Here is an 8,275-nt window from a genome sequence, read left to right as displayed (position 1 = left end):
ATTAATAGAGTCTGAAAGGATAAACCTTAACTAAGTAACAGTCATTACTTCATTTTTCCATGGAAATGCAGAATTATTTACTTACTAGTTGCATAAGATCAGCTGTTCTACTTAAGTTCGCCAAAAAAAAAAAAAAAACATGTATTTCCCATCATCCCTTTTTCTCCTCTGCTTTTGAAGTGTGTATGAGGGCATTATGAGAAGATAAGGGGATTCTATTCAAGGATGTAACTGGGATATAATCATATATTGCCCATCTAATTTTAAAAAGCAGAAAAGAGGCCGGGCACGGTGGCTCACGCCTGTAATCCCAGCACTTTGGGAGGCTGAGGTGGGTGGATCACAAGGTCAAGAGATTGAGACCAGCCTGGTCAACATGGTGAAACCCCATCTCTACTAAAAATACAAAAAAAAAAATTAGCTGGGCATGGTGGCGCGTGCCTGTAATCCCAGCTACTCAGAAGGCTGAGGCAGGAGAACTGCCTGAACCCAGGAGGCGGAGGCTGCGGTGAGCCGAGATCGCGCCATTGCACTCCAGCCTGGGTAACAAGAGCGAAACTCCGTCTCAAATAAATAAATTAATTAATTAATTAATTAAATTAAATAAAAAGCAGAAAAGAACAAAACTTAATGGAAAAAGCTGAACTACAAAGTAGTAGACAAAACATGAGGCCAGGCACGGTGGCTCACACCCGTAATCCCAGCACTTTGGGAGGCCAAGGCGGGTGGATCACAAGGTTAGGAGGTCAAGACCAGCCTGACCAACATGGTGAAACCCCATCTCTAAAAAAAAAAAAAAAAAACAGAGAGACAGAGAGAAAAAACATGAAAGAATTTTTTATAATCTTCATGCGGCAATCAGCTCTCTTAGCAATATGGCAAAGACAAAGCCATAAGAAAAGGAAAGCTTGACAAATACAAAATGAAAATCTCTATATGGCAAAGCAAAAGACAGGAAAATAGGAAAAACATTCACAACAGGATGCAGAAAGAGTAAGATTATTAAACTGTGAATTGTCTGGAAATAATAAGAAATTACAAACCCCGTAGGAAAATGAATAAAAGGCATAAAGAAACACTCTATATTAAAAGAAGACAGCTGGGCGCAGTGGCTCACACCTGTAATCCCAGCACTTTAGGAGACTGAGGTGGGTGGATCACGAAGTCAGAAGTTCAAGACCAGCCTGGCCGAGATGGTGATACCTCATCTCTACTAAAAATACAAAAATTAGCCAGGCATGGTAGTGGGCACCTGTAATCCCAGCTACTCAGGAGTCTGGGCAGCAGAGTGAGACTCCATCTCAACAACAAAAGAAGAAGACAAGAAAATGTCCAAATTCATATTTAAGGTGTTCGACTTCACTAATAATTACCAAAAAAAGCAAATTAAAATAAGATATCAGCCAGGCACAGTAGCTCACGCCTGTAATCCCAACACTTTGGGAGGCTGAGATGGGCAGATCACCTGAGGTCAGGAGTTCAAGATCAGCCTGGCCAACATGGTAAAATCCCGTCTCTACTAAAAAATAAAAAAATAAAAAAAAATTAGCCAGGCGTGGTGGCGGGTGCCTATAATCCCAGCTACTTGGGAGGATGAGGCAGGAAAATCGCTCGAACCCAGGAGGTAGAGGTTACAGTGGGCCTAGATCGCACCACTGCAGTCTTGGCAACAAGAGCAAAACTCCAACTCAAAAAAATAAAATTAAAAATTAAAAATAAATAAAATGATATAACCTTTTTTACTTAGGTGGAGAGGACTAAAAAGATTTCTAGGCCAGGTGCACTGGCTCACACCTGCAATCCCAGTACTCTGGGAGGCCAAGGTGGGCAAATCATGAGGTCAGGAGATCGAGACCAGCCTGGCTAACACGGTGAATCTTCATCTCTACTAAAAATACAAAAAAATTAGCCAGGCCGGTGGCACATGCCTATAGTCCCAGCTACTCAGAAGGTTGAAGCAGGAGAATCACTTGAACCCGGGAGGCGGAGGTGGCAATGAGCCAAGATCGCACCACTGCACTCCAGCCTAGGTTAAAGAGCAAGACTCCGTCTCAAAAAAAAAAAGATTTCTAGTAGCCAGTTTTTGACAAGGGTGGGGCGGAAACAGGTGCATTTCCATCTGTTGATGGAAGCCTAAACTGGCTTCAGCAGGCAAACTTGGAAAATAAGTATCAAAAGTTGAAATGCACATGTTGCTCTCTTCTAGGAATTTATTTTAAGAAAAGAATGGTGCATGGTGCAAAGTTGGGTGAACAAGAAAGGTCACTGGACTGAAAAGTTAGAAACGGCCTGAATGCCCATCAATAGGGATTTGGTTAAATAAATTTATGAGACTTGGAGGTGTTATGGAGACCAGGCAGGTGTTATAAAAGATAAAGCACATCTTTACATATTGACACAAAGCACATAATGTTCACATGAGAAAAATGGCTCGCACCATTCCACATGTCAACTGATCCTCTTTTGTTTAATATATAACCCACTGGGAAGGCCGACACTTAACGCTTTTTATCCCTGTCGGTTAGAATTTGAGGGAAATTTTCTATATTATTGAAACTTTTTACAAAGAGCACGTGTTATTTGTATGTAACAAAAGTGAATAAAGATTTCATTTTGAAAAACTAGGAAAGGAATATGCCATTATGTCCTTTAAGGCTGTATTTTCTTTTGTTCAACAAATATGAACAGTTTATTATGTAGAAGGTAATGCCTCCAGGCCTAGGGTAGATACAAAAGACAATCAGGCTGAGCCTTTCTCTGCTTTCTGACACCAAACCAGTATTATTACTGCCCCCACCTGACACACACACACACACACGCGTGCACACACCTTCCTCCTGCCATGAATAAGTTGGTGTCCCTTGACCAACTCTGTCACCTGCGTCCTAGAGTCCATCTCCCCACTATTTTCTCAGAAGCCTCACACTATTCTTTATCATTCTTTCTTTCCAACTTCTCCCTCTCTCTTGTCCATCTAGTTACTTGAAAATCTCTCAAGTCTCTTTCATTCTAAATAAAAGGAAGGGAGGAAAAGAAGGAAGGAAATTCCAGACAGAATTATTGGGGAGAGAAGGGAGAAGGAAGGGGAGAGGAAAGAGGTATCCGAGCATATTCTCCAAATTTGTGACTTTTAAACATTCTTTTTTTTTTTTTTTTTCAAGTCATCATGGCAGGGTATTGGGAAAAGTTTTCAATTAGCAATAATCTCACCTCGGATAAACCTCATTGGCTTCAATACTGCCACTGCGCAAAGCTAAACATTCTTTTTTTTTTTTTTTTTTTTTTATTGAGACGGAGTTTCGCTCTTGTTACCCAGGCTGGAGTGCAATGGCGCGATCTCGGCTCACCGCAACCTCCGCCTCCTGGGCTCAGGCAATTCTCCTGCCTCAGCCTCCTAAGTAGCTGGGATTACAGGCACGCACCACCGTGCCCAGCTAACTTTTTGTATTTTTAGTAGAGACGGGGTTTCACCTTGTTGACCAGGATGGTCTCGATCTCTCGACCTCGTGATCCACCCGCCTCAGCCTCCCAAAGTGCTGGGATTACAGGCTTGAGCCACCGCGCCCGGCCAAAGCTAAACATTCTTAAAGAAATATGTTAGCCTGACTATTATAAGAACATGACACCTGGTACAGTGGCTCACACCTGTAATCCCAGCACTTTGGGAGGCCAAGGGGCCCATCACCTGTGGCCAGGAGTTCGAGACCAGCCTGGCCAACATGGTGAAAATGTAAAAATTTTGTAAAAATACAAAAATTAGCCAGGTATGGTGACATACGCCTGTGGTCCCAGCTACTCGGGAGGCTGAGGCAGGAGGATTGCTTGAACCTGGAAGGCAGAGGTTACAGTGAGCAGAGATTGCACTACTGCATTCCAGCCTGGGCAACAGAGTGACACTCCATCTCAAAAAAAACAAAACAAAAGAACAGACAGCAATATAAAGGCACGACTTTGAGCTAGGCGGTGAAGCTGCTCTCTGTCCCTCTGACCCAGAGGGTGGACCCAGCCCTGCACTCCCCAGTCCCTACTTCAGGATGCACTCTGTTGGAGTCAAGACCTGGATAATCTCAACTGTGGATGGCTCATTTCTCTCCAGGTATCACTCTCCCTCCTCCCCTTTAGCCAGACTTCGAGAAAGAGTTGTCTGCTTGCCTTCCACATCCTTACCTCCTTCACTCCTCCACACTGGGTTGGCTGCTGAGCCTCACCACTCTACCAAAACCAGTTCCCCCCAGGCATGCTTCTCAGGCTTGCCTCTTCCCAGTAGCATTTGGCTCCAGTCTTGGGTCTGTCCTCTCTTTGTATTCTTTGCCAATGTTTCCTTCCCAGCCTCACTTCTCAGTCCTGGGGCTCCCGGTGCTCAGTCCTGAGACCTTTGCTCTCTTCCCTGTACCCTCTTTCCTAGGCCATCTTATCCAAGCCAGCATGTTCATCACCATTATGCACCAATGGTGCACAAACGCCGCTGACTTCTGAAAATGCCTGGTCAATCAACACCTCACAACTGGCATCTAGGAGATGCTGGCTTCATCAATAGCTCTGCTTGGGTATCTCACAGATTTCATTCATTCATTTATTCTATGTACCTACTACGTTTCAGGAACTACACTAGGCACTGGATACAGAATGAAAAACAAAACAGGCATGGTTCATGCCTCTGAGCAGCTTAACTCAAATGTCAACAACTGAACTCAAGAGCTTTCCTCAACCAACATGCTCCTCCATGTTCTGTGTCTCAATATATGGCACAACTTCTACCCACCTGCTCAAGCCAGAAACTTGAATGGTATAGCTGATACTTCACTTTCCCTTATTCTACCCAAGGAAGACACACTCTAAAGTGGTATCCCCTCACCCACAGTGAGGCATGCCTTTGTGTAATCCTCTCCCCTTGAGGCAGAACCTGTGACCTGCTTCTAATCAACAGAAGAAAGCCAAGGTGGGCCGAGCACAGTGGCTAACACCTATAATCCCAGAACTTTGGGAGGCTGAGGTGGGCGGATCACTTGAGGTCAGGAATTCAAGACCAGCCTGACCAACATGATAAAACTCCATCCCTACTAAAAATACAAAAATTAGCCAGGTGTCGTAGCGGGCACCTGTAATCCCAGCTACTTGGGAGGCTGAGGCACGAGAATCACTTGAACTCAGGAGGAGGATGTTGCAGTGAGCCGAGATCATGCCACTGCACTCCAGCCTGGGCAACAGAACAAAACTCCATCTCAAAAAGTAGAATAAAATAATAATTAAATTAAAAAGAAGATAGCCAAGGTGATAGATGTCAGGATCTTGTTTAGGATATGTTATGTGGCAATCGTGTCTGGATGTCACTCCCGTAATTACATTATGTTATATAATACTCTATCTTAGCAGGATCAAGAGAGACTCCCTTGCTGGCTTTAAAGAAGTAAGCTGTCGTAGAGCAATGTCACAGAGCAGAGAGTGAGGAGGCTGCGTCTGGCTCCCACTCTCACAGCCATGGCAGTACATTGAGCTCCATAGAGACAGCGCCGGGGCAAGTGAGAGACGGATGGGCACTGGGCGACTCTGTGCCTTGCTGAGGGAAAATAACTAAACATGGGCAAAGGAGATCCTAAGAAGCCAAGAGGCAAAATGTCATCACATGCATTTTTTTGTGCAAACTTGTCAGAAGGAGCATACGAAGCACCCAGATGCTTCAGTGAACTTCTCAGAGTTTTCTAAGAAGTGCTCAGAGAGGTAGAAGACCGTTAACTGCCAAAGAGAATTTGAAGATACGGTAAAGGCGGACAAGCCCCGTTATGAAAGAGAAATGAAAACCTATATCCCTGTCAAGGGGAGGCAAAAAAAGAAGTTCAAGGATCCCAATGCACCCAAGAGGCCACCTTCAGCCTTTTTCCTGCTCTGTTCTGAATATTGCCCCAAAATCAAAGGAGAACATTGTGGCCTGTCCACCGGTGATACTGTGAAGAAGCCGGGAGAGATGCGGAGTACCCCTGCTGCAGATGACGAGCAGCCATGAAAAGAAGGCTGCGAAGCGGAAGGAAAACTACGAAAAGAGCTAAAGGAAAGCCTGCTGCAGCAAAAAAGCCGGGGGAGTTGTCAAGGCTGAAAAAGCAAGAAAAGGAAGAGGTGGAAGATGAGAAAGATGAAGAGGAGGAGGAGGAGGAGAAAGATGAAGATGATGATGAATAAGTTGGCTCTAACACAAATTTTTTTCTTGCCTATAAAGCATTTAACCCTCTCGTACACAACTCACTCCTTTTAAAGAAAAAAAATTAAAATGTAAGGATGCATAAGATTCGTTTTTAAACCGTACAGTGTCTTTTTTCGTATTGTTAACACACTACTGAATGTGTCTTTAGATAGACCTGTCCTGGTGGTATTCTCAGTAGCTACTAACCTTGCCTGGTACAGTATGGGGGCTGCAAGTTGGCATGGAAATTTAAAGCAGGTTCCTGTTGGCGCACAGCACAAATTAGTTATAGACGGGGATGGTAGGTTTTCATCTTCAGTTGTCTCTGATGCAGCTTCTATGAAATAATTCCTGTTCTGTTAACTGAACGCTGCTTTGTAATGGAAAAAAAAAATGCAGCTGTTTTTTTAACATTCTGAATGCTTCTAAGTAAATATAATTCTTTTATTAGAAAAAAAAAAAAAGAAGAAGAAAGCTGTCATGTTCATCAAGGAACTGTGGGTGGCCTCTGAGAGCCAGAAAGAAAATGAAGACCTCAGTGCTACAATTGCAAGGAAATGAATTTGCCAACAACCTGAGAAAGCTTGCAAATCGACGGTCCCCAGTTGAGCCTCTGATGCAGTTACAGCTCATGTCAATACTTGGTCTGAAGTCTGTTGAGACCCTGAGCAGAGGACCCAATTAAGCTGCGCCTAGACTCTTGACCCACGAAAACTGTAAGATAATAAATGGGTGTTATTTGGGGCTGCTAAGTTTGTGGTAATTTGTTATTCAGCATAGAAAACTATAGCCAGGCATGGTGGCTCATGCCTGTAATCACAGCTACTTGGGAAGTTGAGGCAGGAGAATCACTTGAACCCAGGAAGCAGAGGTTGCAGTGAGCCGAGCTCGAACCATTGCACTGTAGCCTGGGCCACAAGAGCAAGACTCCGTCAGAAAGAAAGAAAGAAAGAAAGAAAGAAAGAAAGAAAGAAAGAAAGAAAGAAAGAAAGAAAGAAGGAAGGAAGGAAGGAAGGAAGGAAGGAAGGAAGGAAGGAAGGAAGGAAGGAAGGAAGGAAGGAAGGAAGGAAGGAAAGAAAGAAAGAAAGAAAGAAAGAAAGAAAGAAAGAAAGAAAGAAAGAAAGAAAACAAACTAGTGGAGCACCTGTCCATCACCAGAACTTTTTAATTTTTTTTGATAAAATAATTCTCAAAAACTCCACTTTTCTCCATCTCCGCTATGCTACCCAGAGTCAACTGCCATCATCTCCTATCCAAATAGAGTATCTTTCGGCCTGGCACGGTGGCTTACACCTATAATCCCAGCAATTTGGAAGGCTGAAGCGGGAGGATTGCTTGATCCTAGGAGTTTGAGAACAGCCTGGACAACATGGCAAGACCCTGTCTGTTTTAAAAATCAAAAAAGTTAGCCAGGCATGGTGGTGTGGACCTGTGATCCCAGCTACTTGGCAGGCTGAGGCTGGCAGTTCACTTGAGCCTAAGAGGTCAAGCCTGTGGTGAGCTATGATTGCCCCACTGCACTCCAGCCTGGGTGACAGGGTAAGACCCTGTCTCAAAAATAAATAAATAATTTTTAAAAACTAGCTTCTTAATCTCCACTGTCACATTTGCTCCTCCTAACTGGACCAAGACACAAACAAGCGCACCCCAGCCAAGCTAATGATTTCGCATTCCTTCAATGCAACACTTTTTCAGTAGAGATGAGGAGAAATTGTCTATTAATAAAAGTGATGCCAAAATGAGAGGTTCAATATACTTGATTTTCCAAAGCAGATAACTCTGGGAGGCACGTTAAACCACTTAAAATTTAAACAACAGGCTGGGAATGGTGGCTTACACCTGTAATCCCAGCACTTTGAGAGGTTGATGAGGGAGGATCACTTGAGCCCAGGAGTTCAAGACCAGCCTGGACAACATAGTGAGACCCCATCTCTATTAATTAAAACAACAACAACAACAAAATAAATAGCACAACCTATTGAATTACATAGATTCAGACTTTCAGCTTACTGTGCTTAATGGCAGTTCATGGCTGATTCATCTTAGGTTTGGAGGAACAGTTGGTACATGTCCATCACAATTTTAATTTTAAGAAAGAAC

At 43.6% G+C, this 8,275-nt stretch overlaps 1 non-coding gene across 1 annotated transcript; it reads right to left on the bottom strand.

Annotated features, from left to right (window-relative positions):
* Positions 1–3,115: 3,115 nt before the first annotated feature.
* On the bottom strand, positions 3,116–3,255 carry LOC120364364 (U4 spliceosomal RNA). The gene has a single exon (XR_005579632.2). It is a non-coding gene; the product is annotated as a U4 spliceosomal RNA (small nuclear RNA).
* Positions 3,256–8,275: the final 5,020 nt, after the last annotated feature.

This window comes from Saimiri boliviensis, chromosome 5 (assembly GCF_048565385.1).
Source record: "Saimiri boliviensis isolate mSaiBol1 chromosome 5, mSaiBol1.pri, whole genome shotgun sequence".
Classification (NCBI taxonomy): Eukaryota; Metazoa; Chordata; class Mammalia; order Primates; family Cebidae; genus Saimiri; species Saimiri boliviensis.
The sequence above is the reverse complement of the archived record's forward strand: the minus strand, read 5'-3'. Positions and strand labels throughout refer to the sequence as shown.